This window comes from Cryptomeria japonica, chromosome 8 (assembly GCF_030272615.1).
Source record: "Cryptomeria japonica chromosome 8, Sugi_1.0, whole genome shotgun sequence".
Lineage (NCBI taxonomy): Eukaryota > Viridiplantae > Streptophyta > Pinopsida > Cupressales > Cupressaceae > Cryptomeria > Cryptomeria japonica.
The window spans coordinates 339,092,999-339,110,063 of record NC_081412.1 but is presented as its reverse complement, the minus strand read 5'-3'; positions in this window follow the sequence as shown (position 1 = coordinate 339,110,063).

Here is a 17,065-nt window from a genome sequence, read left to right as displayed (position 1 = left end):
AGCTTGTTGTGCCTCCAAAAAACAATTTTGATGCTTCGAAACCGATTATTTTGAGGCATAAGCTCTGAAACAAGGTTTTAAGAGCACGATGTGTGTCAAAATCAAATTTTGACGCTACCGACTCAAGAATCAGGACTTGCATCTTGAAACCTTGTTGTTCCTCCAAACATCGATTTTGATGCTCCAAAACTAGGGCTTTCGAGGCAAAATATCTAAAATAGGGTTCTAAGAGCACAATATGCATCAAAATTCAATTTTGATGCTACTGGCTCTAGAATCGGGGCTTGCATCTTGAAACCTTGTTGTGCCTCAATACATTGATTTTGAAACTCAAAAAATTACGTTTTGAGGCTACCGACTCTGAATTGGAACTTTTTTCTTGAAACCTTGTTGTGCCTCCAAACACTAATTTTTATGCTCCAAAAATGAGGCTTTTGAGGCACAACCTCCGGAATGAGGTTCTAAGAACACCATGTTTGTCAAAATAGTGTTTTAACGCTATCAGCTTGAGAATCAAGACTTGTGTCGTTAAACCTTGTTGTGCCTTAAAGCATTGATTTTGATGTTTTGAAGCTGGAGCTTTGGAGCCACACGGTCCGAAACGAGGTTCTAGGAGCATGATGTGAGTCAAAATCATGTTTTGACAGGAATAGGGACTTGCATCTTGAAAGCTTGTTGTGCCTCCAAACACCAATTTTGATGCTTCGAAACCAAATATTTTGAGGCATAAGCACCAAAACAAGGTTGTAAGAGCACGATGTGCGTCAAAATCAAATTTTGATGCTACCGGCTCCTGAATCAGGACTTGCATCTTGAAACCTTGTTTAGCCTCCAAATATCAATTTTGATGCTCCAAAACTGGGGCTTTTGAAGCCCAATTTCTAAACCAGGGTACTAAGAGCACAATGTGCATAAAAATTGAATTTTGATGCGACTGGCTCTAGAATCGAGGCTTGCATCTTGAAACCTTGTTGTGTCGCACAACACTAATTCTGATGCTCCGAAACCGGGGCTTTTAAGGCACAAGCTTCGAAATGAGGTTCTAAGAGCACGATGTGCGCCAAAATCCATTTTTGAAACGTGGTTGTGCCTCCAAACATTGATTTTGACGCTCCAAATCTGGGTCTTTCCAAGCACAAGCTCTGGAATGAGCTTCTAAGAGAATGATGTGCGTAAAAATGAAATTTTGATGCTACAAGCTCTGGAATAGGGACTTGCCAAAACATTGATTTTGATGTGCAAAAATCAAGGCTTTCAAGGCACAAGCACTAATTTTTATGCTCCAAAAATGAGGCTTTTGAGGTGCAACCTCCGAAATGAGCTCCCAAGAACACCATGTTTGTCAAAATAGTATTTTGACGCTATCAGCTTGAGAATTGGGACTTGTGTCGTGAAACCTTGTTGTGCCTTTAAACATTGATTTTGATGTTTTGAAACTGGAGCTTTCGAGCCACACTCTCTCAAACGAGGTTTTAAGAGCACAATGTGCATCAAAATCATGTTTTGACACTAAATGCTCCGGAATAGGGACTTGCGTCTTGAAAGCTTGTTGTGCCTCCAAACACCAACTTTGATGCTTCAAAACCAAAGGTTCTAAGAGCACAATGTGCATCAAAATCAAATGTTGACGCTACCGGCTCCAGAATCAGGACTTCAATCTTGAAACCTTGTTGTGCCTTTAAACATTGATTTTGATGTTTTGAAAAAGGAGCTTTCGATCCACACGCTCTGAAACGAGGTTCTAAGAGCACGATGCACATCAAAATCACGTTTTGACACTAAAGGCTCCGGAATAGGGACTTGCCTCTTGAAAGCTTGTTGTGCCTTAAAACACCAATTTTGATGCTTCGAAACCGAATATTTTGAGGCATGAGCTCCAAAACAAGGTTTTAAGATTACGATGTGCATCAAAATCAAACTTTGACGCTACCCGGCTCTACAATTAGGTCTTGCATCTTTAAACCTTGTTGTGCCTCAAAACAATGATTTTGATGCTGCAAAACCAGGGCTTTCGAGGCACAAGCTTCAAAATGAGATTCTAAGAGCACGATGTGCGTCAAAATCAGATTTTGACGCTATTGACTCTAGAATCGGGACTTGCATATTGAAACCTTGTTGTGCCTCCAAACATTGATTTTGATGCTCCAAAACTGGGGCTTTTGAGGCACAATTTCTAAAATAGGGTTCTAAGAGCACAATATGCATCAACATTGAATTTTGATACTACTCGCTCTAGAATCGGGGCTTGCATCTTGAAACCTTGTTGTGTCTCAAAACACTGATTTTGATGCTCCGAAACTGGGGCTTTCGAGGCACAAGCTTCGAATTGAGGTTCTAAGAGCACGATGTGCGCCAAAATTAGATTTTGAAACTACTGACTCTAGAATCAAGACTTGCATCTTGAAACCTTGTTGTGCCTGCAAACATTGATTTTGATGCTCCAAAATTGGGTCTTTCAAGGCACAAGCTCTGAAATGAGATTCTAAGAGAATGATGTGCGTGAAAAGTGAATTTTGAAGCTACAGCCTTTGAAATAGGGACTTGCATCTTGAAACCTTGTTGTTCCTCAAAACACTGATTTTGATGCACCTAAACAGGGGCTTTCAAGGCACAAGCTTAATGAGGTTCTAAGAGCACGATGTGTGCCAAAATTAGATTTTGATGTTATTGACTCTAGAATCGGGACTTGCATCTTGAAACCTTGTTCTGCCTCCAAACATTGATTTTGCTGTTCCAAAACTGGGTCTTTCCAGGCACAAGCTCCGAAATGACCTTCTAAGAGAATGATGTCCGTCAAAATTGCATTTTGACTCTACAGGCTCCGGAATAGGGACTTGCTTCTTGACACCTTGTTGTGCCTCTCCAAACACTGATTTTGATGTTCCAAAATCAGGGCTTTCAAGGTACAAGCTCTGAAATGATGTTCTAAGAGCAGGATGTACATAAAAAATGAGGCTTTTGAGGCACAACCTCTTAAATTGGGACTTGTGTCTTGAAACCTTGTTGTGTCTCCAAACACTAATTTTTATGCTCCAAAAATGAGGCTTTTGAGGCACAACCTCTAAAACGAGGTTCTAATAACATCGTGTTTGTCAAAATTGTGTTTTGACGCTATCAACTTGAGAATCGAGATTTGTGTCGAGAAACCTTGTTGTGTCTTTAAACATTGATTTTGATGTTTTAAAACTGGAGCTTTCGAGCCACACATTTTGAAACGGGGTTCTAACAACATGATGTGCATCAAAATCATGTTTTAACACTACAGGCTCTGGAATAGGGACTTGCGTCTTCAAAGCTTGTTGTGCCTCAAAACACCAATTTTGATGCTTCGAAACCAAATATTTTTGAGGTATAAGCTCCAAAACAAGGTTCTAAGGGCACGATATGCGTCAAAATCAAATTTTCATGCTACCGGTTCTAGAATCAGGACTTGCATCTTCAAACCTTGTTGTGCCTCCAAACATCGATTTTGATGCTCCAAAACTAGGGCTTTTGAGGCACAATTTCTAAAATAGGGTTCTAAAAGCACAATGTGCATCAAAATTGAATTTCGATGCTACTGGCTCCTTAATCGGGGCTTGCATCTTGAAACCCTGTTGTGCCAAAAAGCACTGATTTTGATGCTCTGAAAATGGCGCTTTCGGGGCACAAGCTTCAAAATGAGCTTCTAAGAGCACGATGTGAGCCAAAATCACATTTTGGCGCTTTTGACTCTAGAATCGGGACTTGCATCTTGAAACCTTGTTGTGCCTCCAAACATTGATTTTTATGATCCAAAACTGGGTCTTTCGAGGCATAGGCTCCGAAATGAGCTTCTAAGATAATGATGTGCATCAAAATGGAATTTTGACACTACAAGCTCCGGAAAAGGGACTTGCTTCTTGAAACCTTGTTGTGCCACCAAACACTAATTTTGATGTTTCAAGATTGGGGCTTTCGAACACGTTGTGCCTCCAAACACCAATTTTGATGCTCTCAAACCGGGGCTTTTGAGGGACAAGCTCCGAAATAAGGTTCTAAGAGCACAGTGTGCTTCAAAATCTTATTTTGACACTACCAGCTCTAGAATCGGGACTTGTGTCTTGAAACCTTGTTGTGCCTCCAAACACTAATTTTTATGCTCCAAAAATGAGGCTTTTGAGGGAGAACCTCCAAAATAAGGTTCTAAGAACACCATGTCTGTCAAAATCATGTTTTGATGCTATCAGCTTGATAATCGAGTCTTGTGTTTTGAAACCTTGTTGTGCCTTTAAACATTGATTTTGATGTTTTGAAACTGGAGCTTTTGAGCGACACACTGCGAAATGAGATTCTAAGAGCATGATGTGCATCAAAATCATGTTTTGACACTACAGGCTCTGGAGTAGGGACTTGCATCTTGAAACCTTCTTGTGCCTCCAAACACCAATTTTGATGCTTCGAAACCAAAGATTTTGAGGCATAAGCTCAAAAAACAAGGTTCTAAGAGAACACTGTGCGTCAAAATCAAATTTTGACGCTACCGGCTCCAGAAGTAGGACTTGCATCTTTAAACCTTGTTGTGCCACCAAACATCGATTTTGATGCTCCAAAACTGGGGCTTTTGAGGCAGAATTTCTAAAATAGGGGTCTAAGAGCACAATGTGCATCAAATTTGAATTTTGATGCTATTGACTCTAAAATCGAGACTTGCATCTTGAAAACTTGTTGTGCCTCCAAACATCAATTTTGATGCTCCAAAACTAGGGCTTTTGAGGCACAATTTCTAAAATAGGGTTCTAAGAGCACAATGTGCATCAAAATTGAATTTTGATGATACTGGCTCTAGAATCAGGGCTTGCATCTTGAAACCTTGTTGTGCCTCAAAACAATGATTTTGATGCTCCAAAATTGGGGCTTTTGAGGCACAAGCTTTGAAATGAGGTTCTAAGAGCACGATGTGCGCCAAAATCAGATTTTGATGCTATTGACTCTAGAATCGGGACTTGCATCATTGAAACCTTGTTGTGCCTCAAAATCAGAGCTTTCAAGGCACAAGCTCTAAAATGAGGTTCTAAGAGCATGATGTACATTAAAATTATGTTTAGACGCTAGCGACTCTAGAATTGGGACTCGTAACTTGAAACATTGTTGTGCCTCCAAACACTAATTTTTATGCTCCAAAAAGGGAGGCTTTTGAGGCACAACCTCTAAAATGGGGTTCTAAGAACACCATGTTTGTCAAAATGGTGTTTTGACGCTATCAGCTTGAGAATCGGGATTTGTGTCTTGAAACCTTGTTGTTCTTTTAAACATTTATTTTGATGTTTTGAAACTGCAGCTTTCGAGCCACACGCTCCGAAATGAGGTTCTAAGAGCACGATGTGCATCAAAATTATTTTTTCACACTACACGCTCTGGAATAGGGACTTGCATCTTGAAAGCTTGTTGTGCCTCCAAACACCAATTTTGATGCTTCAAAACTGAAGATTTTGAGGCATAAGCTCCAAAACAAGGTTCTAAGAGCACGATGTGTGTCAAAATCAAATTTTGACGCTACGGGCTCTAGAATCAGGACTTACATCTTGAAACCTTGTTGTGCCTCCAAACATCTATTTTGATGCACCAAAACACTTTCTAAAACAGGGTTCTAAGAGCACAATGTGCATCAAACTTGAATTTTGATGCTACCGGCTCTTGCATCGGGGCTTGCATCTTGAAACCTTGTTCTACCTCAAAACACTGATTTTGATGCTTCAAAATGAGGTTCTAAGAGCATGATGTAAGCCAAAATTTGATTTTGACGATATTGACTCTAAAATCAGGACTTACATCTTGAAACCTTGTTGTGCCTCCAAACATTGATTTTGATGCTCAAAAACTGGATCTTTCTAGGCGCAAGCTCTGAAATGAGCTTCTAAGAGAATGATGTGCCTCCAAACACTATTTTTTTATACTAAAAAAATGAGGCTTTTGAGGCACAACCTCTGAAATGAGGCTCTAAGAGCACCATATTTGTCAAAATCGTGTTTTGATGCTATCAACTTGAGAATCAGGACTTGTGTCTTGAAACCTTGTTGTGGCTTTAAACATTAATTTTGATGTTTTGAAACTAGAGCTTTCAAGGCACAAGCTCCGTAAACGAGGTTCTAAGAGCATCATGTGCGTCAAAATCACGTTTTGATGCTACCAGCTCCGAAATAGCGACTTGTGTCTTGCAACCTTGTGCCTCCAAATACCAATTTTGGTGCTCAAAAACTGGGGCTTTCTAGAGACAAGCTCCTAAATAAGGTTCTAAGAGCACGATGTGCTTCAAAATCACATTTTGACACTACCCGCTATGGAATTGGGACTTGCATCTTGAAACCTTCTTGTGCCTCCAAACACCAATTTTGATATTCTGAAACCGGGGCATTCGAGGTGCAAGCTTTGAAAGAAGGTTCTAAGAGAACGATGTGATTCAAAATTGAATTTTGATGCTACCGGCATGAGAATCGGGACTTGCATCTTGAAACCTTGTTGTGCCTCCAAACAATAATTTTGATGTTCCAAAATCAGGGCTTCCAAGACACAAGCTCCGAAATGAGGTTCTAAGAGCACAATGTACATCAAAATTGTGTTTTGATGCTACCGAATCTAGATTTGGGACTTGTGTCTTGAAACCTTGTTGTGCCTCCAAACACTAATTTTTATGCTCCAAAAATGAGGCTTTTGAGGCACAACCTCCGAAATGAGGTTCTAAGAACACCATGTTTGTCAAAATTGTGTTTTCACGCTATCATTTTGAGAATCGTGACTTGTGTCAAGAAACCTTGTTGTGCCTTTAAACATTGATTTTCATGTTTTGAAACTGCAGCTTTCAAGCCACATGCTCCGAAACTAGGTTGTAAGAGCACGATGTGCATCACAATCACGTTTTCACACTATAGGCTCAAGAATGGGGACTTGCGTCTTGAAAGCTTGTTGTGCCTCCAAACTTCAATTTTGATGCTTCGAAACCAAAGATTTTGAGGCATAAGCTTCAAAATAAGGTTCTAAGACCATGATATGCATCAAAATCAAATTTCGATGCTACCGGCTCTAGAATCAACACTTGCATCTTGAAACCTTTTTGTGCCTCCAAACATCGATTTTGATGCTCCAAAACTGGGGCTTTTGAGGCACAATTTCTAAAACAGGGTTATTAGAGCACAATGTGCATCAAAATTGAATTTTGATGCTGCAAGCTCTAGAATCGGGGCTTGCATCTTGAAACCTTGTTGTGCGTCAAAACACTGATTTTGATACTCCAAAACTGGGGATTTCAAGGCACAAGCTTCGAAATGAGGTTCTAAGAGCACGATGTGCGCCAAAATCAAATTTTGACACTATTGACTCTACAATCGGGACTTGCATCTTGAAACCTTGTTGTGCCTCCAAAAAATGATTTTGATGCTCCAAAACTGGGTCTTTGGACGCTACACACTCCGGAATAGGGACTTGCTTCTTTAAACCTTGTTGTGCCTCCAAACGCTGATTTTGATGTTCCAAAATCAGGGCTTTCAAGGCACAAGCTCCGTAATGAGGTTCTAAGAGCACGATGTACATCAAAATTGCGTTTTGACGCTACCAACTCTGGATTTGGGACATGTGCCTTGAAAATTTGTTGTGCCTCCAAACACTAATTTTTATGCTCCAAAAATGAGGCTTTTGAGGCACAACCTCTAAAATCATGTTCTAAGAACACCCTGTTTGTCAAAATAGTGTTTTGATGCTATCAGCTTGAGAATCAAGACTTGTGTCTTGAAACCTGGTTGTGCCTTTAAACATTCATTTTGATGTTTTGAAACTGGAGCTTTTGAGCCACATGCTCCGAAATGAGGTTCTAAGACCATGATGTGCCTCAAAATCATGTTTTGACACTACATGCTCCGAAATAGGGACTTGTGTCTTGAAAGCTTATTTTGCCTCCAGACACCAATTTCTATTTTCAAAACCGAAGATTTTGAGGGATAAGCTCCAAAACAAGGTTCTAAGAGCATGATGTGGGTCAAAATCAGGTCAAAATCAAATTTTGACACTACCAGCTCCAGAATCAGGACTTGCATCTTGAAACCTTGTTGTGCCTCCAAACATCGATTTTGATGCTCCAAAACTGGGGCTTTTGGGGCATAATTTCTAAAACAGGGTTCTAAGTTGCTTCAATTTTGATGCAACTTGCTCTAGAATCAGGGCTTGCATCTTGAAACCTTGTTGTGCCTCAAAACATTGATTTTGACGTTCCAAAACTGCCTCTTTCGAGACCCAAGTTCTGAAATGAGCTTCTAAGACAATGATGTGCATCAAAATGGAATTTTGATGCTACAAACACTGACTTTTGACGCTCCGGAATAGGGACTTGCTTCTTGAAACCTTTTTGTGCCTCCAAACACTTATTTTTATGTTCCAAAATCAGAGCTTTCAAGGCACAAGCTCCGAAATGAGGTTCTAAGCGCACGGTGTACATCAAAATTGCATTTTGACGCTACCGACTCTGGAATTGGGACTTGTGCCTTGGAACCTTTTCTTGCCTCCAAAAACTAGTATTTTTGTCAAAATCGTGTTTTGACGCTATCAGCTTGAGAAAAGAGACTTGTGTCTTGAAACCTTGTTGTGCCTTTAACCATTTATTTTGATGTTTTGAAACTAGAGCTTTTGAGCCACACGCTCCGAAATGAGGTTCTAAGAGCACGATGTGCATCAAAATCATGTTTTCACACTACAGGCTCTGGAATAGGGATATGCGTCTTGAAAGCTTGTTGTGCCTCCAAACATCAATTTTGATGCTTCGAAACTGAAGATTTTGAGGTATAAGCTCCAAAACATGATTCTAAGAGCACGATGTGCATCAAAATTTGGCTCCAGAATCAAGACTTGCACCTTGAAACCTTGTTATGCCTCCAAACATTGATTTTGATGCTCCAAAACTGGGGCTTTCGAGGCACAATTTCTAAAACAGGGTTCTAAGAGAACAATGTAAATCAAAATTTATTTTTGATGCTATTGGCTCTAGAATTGGGGCTGGCATCTTAAAACCTTGTTGTGCCAAAAAAACACTGATTTTGATTGTCTGAAGTCGGGGATTTCGAGACACGAGCTTCAAAATGAGGTTCTAAGAGCACGATGTGCTCCAAAATCAGATTTTGACGCTATTGACTCTAGAATTGGGACTTCATCTTGAAAACCTTGTTGTGCCTCCAAACACTGATTTCGATGATTCAAAATTGGGGCTTTCAAGGCACAAGCTCCACAAACGATGCTCTAAGAGCACCATGTGCGTCAAAATCATGTTTTGACGCTGCCAGCTCCAAAATCGTGACTTGCTTCTTGCAACCTTGTGTCTGCAAACTACAATTTTGATGCTCCCAAACTGGGGCTTTCGAGGGAAAAGCTCCTACGCCTTGTTTAAAACTTGTTGTAACTCCAAACACTGATTTTGATGTTCCAAAATCATTGCTTTTAAGGCATAAGCTCTGAAATGAGGTTCTAAGAGCACGATGTACATCAAAATTGCGTTTTGACGCTACCGACTCTGGAATTGGGACTTGCATTTTGAAACCTTGTTGCGCCTTCAAACACTAATTTTTATGCTCCAAAAATGACGATTTTGAGGCACAACCTCTGAAATGAGGTTCTAAGAAGACCATGTTTGTCAAAATCATGTTTTGAAGCTATCAGCTTGAGAATCGGGACTTGTGTCTAGAAACCTTGTTGTGACTTTAAACATTGATTTTGATGTTTTGAAACTGGAGCTTTCGAGACACTACAAGCTCCGGAATAGGGACTTGCTTCTTGAAAGCTACTTCTACCTCCAAACACCAATTTTGATGCTTCGAAACTAAAGATTTTGAGGCATAAGCTCCAAAGCAAGGCTCTAAGAGCACGATGTGCGTCAAAATCTAAATTTGATGCTATGAGCTCCAGAATCGGGACTTGCATCTAGAAACCTTGTTGTGCTTCCAAACATCGATTTTGATGCTAAAAAACCGAGGCTTTTGAGATAGAATTTCTAAAAAAGGGTTCTAAGAGCACTATGCATCAAAATTGAATTTTGATGCTACTCGCTCTACAATCAGGGCTTGTATCTTGAAACCTTGTTGTGCCTCAAAACACTAATTTTGATGCTCTAAAACCGGGGCTTTTGAGGCACAAGCTTTGAATGAGGTTCTAAGAGCACGATGTGCGCCAAAATCAGATTTTGATGTTATAGACTCTAGAATCAGGACTTGCGTCTTGAAACGTTGTTATTCCTCCAAACACTGATTTTATGTTCCAAAATTAGGGCTTTCTAGGCACAAGCTCCGAAATGAGGTTCTAAGAGCACGATGTACATCAAAATGGCATTTTGACGCTACCGACTCTAGAATTGGGACTTGTGTCTTGAAACCTTGTCGTGCTTCCAAACACTAATTTTTATGCTCCAAAAAGGAGGCTTTTGAGGCACAACCTCTGAAATGAGGTTCTAAGAACACCAAGTTTGTCAAAATCGTGTTTTGACGCTATCAGCTTGAGAATCGGGACTTGCATCTTGAAAGTTTGTTATGCCTTCCAACACAAATTTTGATGCTTCGAAACCAATGATTTTGATGCATAAGCTACAAACCAAGGTTCTAAGAGCACGATGTGCGTCAAAATCAAATTGTGACGCTATCGGCTCCAGAATCAGGACTCGCATCTTGAAACCTTGTTGTACCTCCAAACCTCGATTTTGATGCTCCAAAACAAGGGCTTTTGAGGCACAATTTCTAAAAAAGGGTTCTAAGAGCACAATATGCATCAACATTGAATTTTGATACTACTCGCTCTAGAATCGGGGCTTGCATCTTGAAACCTTGTTGTGTCTCAAAACACTGATTTTGATGCTCCGAAACTGGGGCTTTCGGGGCACAAGCTTCAAAATGAGCTTCTAAGAGCACGATGTGAGCCAAAATCACATTTTGGCGCTTTTGACTCTAGAATCGGGACTTGCATCTTGAAACCTTGTTGTGCCTCCAAACATTGATTTTTATGATCCAAAACTGGGTCTTTCGAGGCACAGGCTCTGAAATGAGCTTCTAAGATAATGATGTGCATCAAAATGGAATTTTGACACTACAAGCTCCGGAAAAGGGACTTGCTTCTTGAAACCTTGTTGTGCCACCAAACACTAATTTTAATGTTTCAAGATTGGGGCTTTCGAACACCTTGTGCCTCCAAACACCAATTTTGATGCTCTCAAACCGGGGCTTTTGAGGGACAAGCTCCGAAATAAGGTTCTAAGAGCACAGTGTGCTTCAAAATCTTATTTTGACACTACCAGCTCTAGAATCGGGACTTGCATCTTGAAACCTTGTTGTGCCTCCAAACACCAATTTTGAAGTTTCGAAACTGGGGCGTTTGAGGTGCAAGCTTCGAAACAAGGTTCTAAGAGAACGATGTGCATCAAAATTGAATTTTGATGCTAGCAGTATGGGAATCGGGACTTGCATCTTGAAATCTTGTTGTGCCTCGAAACATTGATTTTCATGTTCCATAATCAGGGCTTTCAAGGCACAAGCACCGAAATGAGGTTCTAAGAGCACATTGAAACCATCTAAGGCATGCATCTTGAAACCTTGTTGTGCCTCAAAACACTAATTTTGATGCTCTGAAACCGGTGCTTTCGAGGCACAAGCTTCGAAATGAGGTTCTAAAAGCACGACGTGCGCGAAAATCAGATTTTGGTGCTATTGATTCTAGAATCTGGACTTGCATCTTGAAACCTTGTTGTGCCTCCAAACATCAATTTTGATGCTCAAAATATGGGTCTTTCTAGGGACAAGCTCCGAAATGAGCTTCTAAGAGAATAATGTGTGTCAAAATGGAATTTTTGACGCTACAGGCTCCGGAATAGGGACTTGCTTCTTGAAACCTTGTTGTGCCTCAAAACATTAATTTTGATGTATTAGGGCTTTCAAGGCACAAGCTTCGAAATGAGGTTCTAAGAGCACGATGTACATCAAAATTGTGTTTTGACACTACCAACTCTAGAATTGGGACTTTTGTCTTGAAAAAATTTCGGTTTTGAAGCATCAAAATTGGTGTTTAGAGGCAGAACAAGGTTCCAAGATGCAAGTCCCTTTTCCAGAGCCTATAGTGTCAAAATGTGATTTGGATGCACATTGTGCTCTTAAAACCTCATTTCGGAGCGTGTGGGTCGAAAGCTCCAGTTTCGAAACATCAAAATCAATGTTTAAAGGCACAACAAGGTTTCAAGACACAAGTCCCGATTCTCAAGCTGATAGCGTCAAACCATGATTTTGACAAACATGGTGTTCTTAGAACCTCATTTCAAAGGTTGTGCTTCAAAAGCCTCATTTTTGGAGCACAAAAATTACTGTTTGGAGACACAAGTCCCAATTCCAGAGTCGGTAGCATCAAAATGCAATTTTGATGTACATCGTACACTTAGAACCTCATTTCGATGCTTGTGCCTTGAAAGCCCTGATTTCGGAACATCAAAATCAATGTTTGGAAGCACAACAAAGTATCAAAAAGCAAGTCCCTATTCTGGAGCCTCTAGGGCCAAAATTCCATTTTGACGCACATCATTCTCTTAGAAGCTCATTTCCGAGTTTGTGCCTCAAAAGACCCTCTTTTGGAGCTTTAAAATCCATGTTTGGATGCACAACAAGGTTTCAAGATGCAAGTCCCGATTCCAGAGCCAGTACTGTCAAAATAAGATTTTGAAGCACACTGTGCTCTTAGAACCTTATTCTGGAGCTTTTCCCTTGATAGCCTCAGTTTGAGAGCATCAAAATTGGTGTTTGGAGGCACAAGGTGTTCGAAAGCCTCAATTTTGAAACATCGAAATCAGTGTTTGGATGCACAACAAGGTTTCAAGAAGCAAGTCCCTTTTCCAGAGCCTGTAGTGTCAAAATTCCATTTTGACGCACATCATTAGATTAGAAGCTCATTTCGGAGCCTGTGCCTCGAAAGACCCAATTTTGGATCATCAAAATTGATGTTTGGAGGCACAACAAGGTTTCAAGATGCAAGTCTTGATTCTGGAGCCAGTAGCGTCAAAATTTAATTTTGAAGCACATCGTGCTCTTAGAACCTTATTTTGGAGCTTATTCTTTAGAATATTTGGTTTCAAAGCATCAAAATTGGTGTTTGGAGGCAGAACAACCTTTCAAGACGCAAGTCCCTATTCTAGAGCCTGTAGTGTCAAAACATGATTTTGATGCACATCGTGCTCTTATAACCTCGTTTCAGAGTGTGTGGCTTGAAAGCTCCAGTTTCAAAACTTCAAAATCAATGTTTAAAGTCACAACAAGGTTTCAAAACAAAAGTCCCAATTCTCGAGCTGATAGTGTCCAAACACGGTTTTGACAAATATGGTGTTCTTAGAACCTCATTTCAGAGGTTGTGCCTCAAAATCTTTGTTTTTTGAGAATAAAAATTAGTGTTTGGAGGCACAACAAGGTTTCAAGACACAAGTCCCAATTCCAGAGTCAGTAGCATCAAAATGCAATTTTGATGTACATCGTACTCTTAGAACCTCATTTCGGTGCTTGTGCCTTGAAAGCCCTGATTTTGGAACATCAAAATCAGTGTTTGGAAGCACAACAAGGTTTCAAGAAGCAAGTCCCTATTCCGAAGCTTGTAGGGTCAAAATTCCATTTTGAAGCACATCATTCTCTTAGAAGCTCATTTCGGAGCTTGTGCCTCGAAAGACCCAATTTTGGAGCATTAAAATCAATGTTTAGAGGCACAACAAGGTTTCAAGATGCAAGTCCTGATTCTAGAGTCAATAGCGTCAAAATCTGATTTTGGCGAACATCATGCTCTTAGAACCTCATTTTGAAGCCTGTGCCTCGAAAGCCTCAATTTTCGAGCATCAAAATCAGTGTTTTGATGTAAAACAAGGTTTCAAGATGCAAGCCCCTATTCTAGAGCTAGTAGCATCAAAATTCAATTTTGATGCACATTGTGCTCTTAGAACCCTATTTTAGAAATTGTTCCTCAAAAGCCCAAGTTTTGGAGAATCAAAATCGATGTTTGGTGGCACAACAAGGCTTCAAGACGCAAGTCCCTATTCTGGAGCCTGTAGTGTCAAAACATGATTTTGATGCACATCATGCTGTTAGAACCTCATTTCGTAACGTGTGGCTCGAAAGCTCCAGATTCAAAATATCAAAATGAATGTTTAAGGCACAACAAGGTTTCAAGACACAAGTCCGGATTCTCAAGCTGATACCGTCAAAACACGATTTTAACAAACATGGTTCTCTTAGAAGCTCATTTCGGCCTCGAAAGACCCAGGTTTGGAGCAACAAAATCAATGTTTCGAGACACAACAAGGTTTAGAAATTGTGCCTCAAAAGCCCCAGTTTTGGAGCATCTAAATTGATGTTTGGAGGCATAACAAGGTTTAGATATGCAAGTCCTGATCCTGGAGCTGTTAGCGTCAAAATTTGATTTTCACACACATTGTGGTCTTAGAACCTTTTCTTCAAGCTTATGCCTCAAAATCTTCGGTTTCGAAGCATCAAAATTGGTGTTTGGAGGCACAACAAGCTTTCAAGATGCAAGTCACTATTCCTGAGCCTATAGTGTGAAAACGTGATTTTGATGCACATCGTGCTCTTAGAACCTCATTTCGGAGCATGTGGCTCGAAAGCTCCAGTTTCAAAACATCAAAATCAATGTTTAAAGGCACAACCAGGTTTCAAGACACAAGTCCCGATTCTAAAATTGATAGTGTCAAAACATAATTTTTACAAACATTGTGTTCTTAGAACCTCATTTTGGGAGGTTGTGCCTCAAAAGTCTCATTTTTGGAGCATAAAAATTATTGTTTGGAGGCACAAAAAGGTTTCAAGACACAAGTCCCAATTCTAGAGTTGGTAGCATCAAAATGCAATTTTGATGTACATCCTGCTCTTAGAACCTCATTTTGGAGCTTGTGCCTTGAATGCCCTGACTTTGGAACATCAAAATCAATGTTTTCAAGCACAACAAGGTTTCAAGAAGCAAGTCCCTATTCCGAAGCGTGTAGCGTCAAAATCTTAGAAGCTCATTTCGGAGCTTGTGCCTCGAAAGACCCAGTTTTGGAACATCCAAATCAATGTTTCGAGGCACAACAAGGTTTCAAGATGCAAGTCCTAATTTTAGAGTCAATAGCGTCAAAATCTGAATTTGGCGCACATCGTGCTCTTAGAACCTCATTTCAAAGCTTGTGCCTCGAAAGCCCTAGTTTCGAAGCATCAAAATCAGTGTTTTGAGGCACAACAAGGTTTCAAGATGCAAGCCCCGATTGTAGAGCCAGTAGCATCAAAATTCAATTTTGATGCACATTGTGCTCTTAGAACCCTATTTTAGAAATTCTATCTCAAAAGCCCCAGTGTTGGAGCAACAAAAGCGATGTTTGGAGGCACAACAAGGTTTCAAGATGCAAGTCGTGATTCTGGAGTCTGGAGCGAGAAGTGTCAAAATTTGATTTTGACGCACATCGTAGTCTTAGAACCTTATTTTGGAGCTTATGCCTCAAAATATTTGGTTTCGAAGCATCAAAATTGGTGTTTGGAGGCACAACAAGCTTTCAAGATGCAAGTCCCTATTCCGAAGCACATCATGCTTTTAGAACATCATTTCAGAGTGTGTGGCTTGAAAGCTCCAGTTTCAAAACCTCAAAATCAATGTTTAAAGGCAAAACAAGGTTTCAAGATACAAGTCTCGATTCTCAAGCTGATAGCGTCAAAACACAATTTTGACAAACATGGTGTTCTTAGAACCTCATTTCGGAGGTTGTGCTTCAAAAGCCTTGTTTTTGGAGCATAAAAATTAGTGTTTGGAGGCACAATAAGGTTTCAAGATGCAAGTCCCAATTCTAGAGTCAATAGCACCAAAACCTGATTTTGGCGCACATCGTGCTCTTAAAACCTCATTTCAAAGCTTGTGCCTCGAAAGCCCCAGTTTCAGAGCATCAAAATCAGTATTTTGAGGCACAAAAAGGTTTCAAGATGCAAGCCCTGATTCTAGAGCCAGTAGTATCAAAATTCAATTTTCATGCAAATTGTGCTCTTAGAACCTTGTTTTGGAGATTATGCTTCAAAATCTTCGGTTTTGAAGAATCAAAATTGGTGTTTGGAGGCAGAACAAGCTTTCAAGACTCCCTATTCCAGAGCCTGAAGCTTCAAAATTCCATTTTGACGCACATCATTCTCTTAGAAGCTCATTTCGGAGCCTGCTCCTCAAAAGACCCAGTTTTCGAGCGTCAAAATCAATGTTTGGAGGCACAACAAGGTTTCAAGATACAAGTCCCGATTCTAGAGTCAACAGCGTCAAAATCTAATTTTGGTGCACATCGTGCTCTTAGAACCTCATTTTGAAGCTTGTGCCTCGAAAGCTATGGTTTTGGAGCATCAAAATCATTGTGCTCTTAGAACCTTGTTTTAGAAATTGTGCCTCAAAAGCCCCAGTTTTGGAGCATTAAAATCAATTTTTGGAGGCACAACAAGGTTTCAAGACACAAGTCCCAATTCCAGAGGCGGTAGCGTCAAAACGCAATTTTGATGTACATCGTGCTCTTAAAACCTCATTTTAGAGCTTGTGCCTTGAGAGTCCTTATTTTGGAACATCATAATTAGTGTTTTGAGGCACAACAAGATTTCAAGAAGCAAATCCCTATTACGGAGCCTGTAGCATCAAAATTCCATTTTGCTTCTACCTCGAAAGACCTTGTTTTGGAGCATCAAAATCAATGTTTGGAGGCACAACAAGGTTTCAAGATGCAAGTCTCAATTTTAGAGCCAATATCTTTAAAACCTGGTTTTGGTGCACATCGTGCTCTTAGAACCTCATTTTGAAGCTTGTGCTTCGAAACCCCAATTTCGGAGCATCAAAATTAGTGTTTTGAGGCAAAAAAAGGTTTCAAGATGCAAGGCTTGATTCTAGTGCCAGTAGCATCAAAATTCAATTTTGATGCATATTGTGCTCTTAAAACCCTGTTTTAGAAATTGTGCCTCAAAATCCCTAGTTTTGGAGCATCAAAATCGATGTTTGGATGGTAAACAAGGTTTAAAGATGCAAGTCCTGATTCTAGAGCCGGTAGCATCAAAATTTG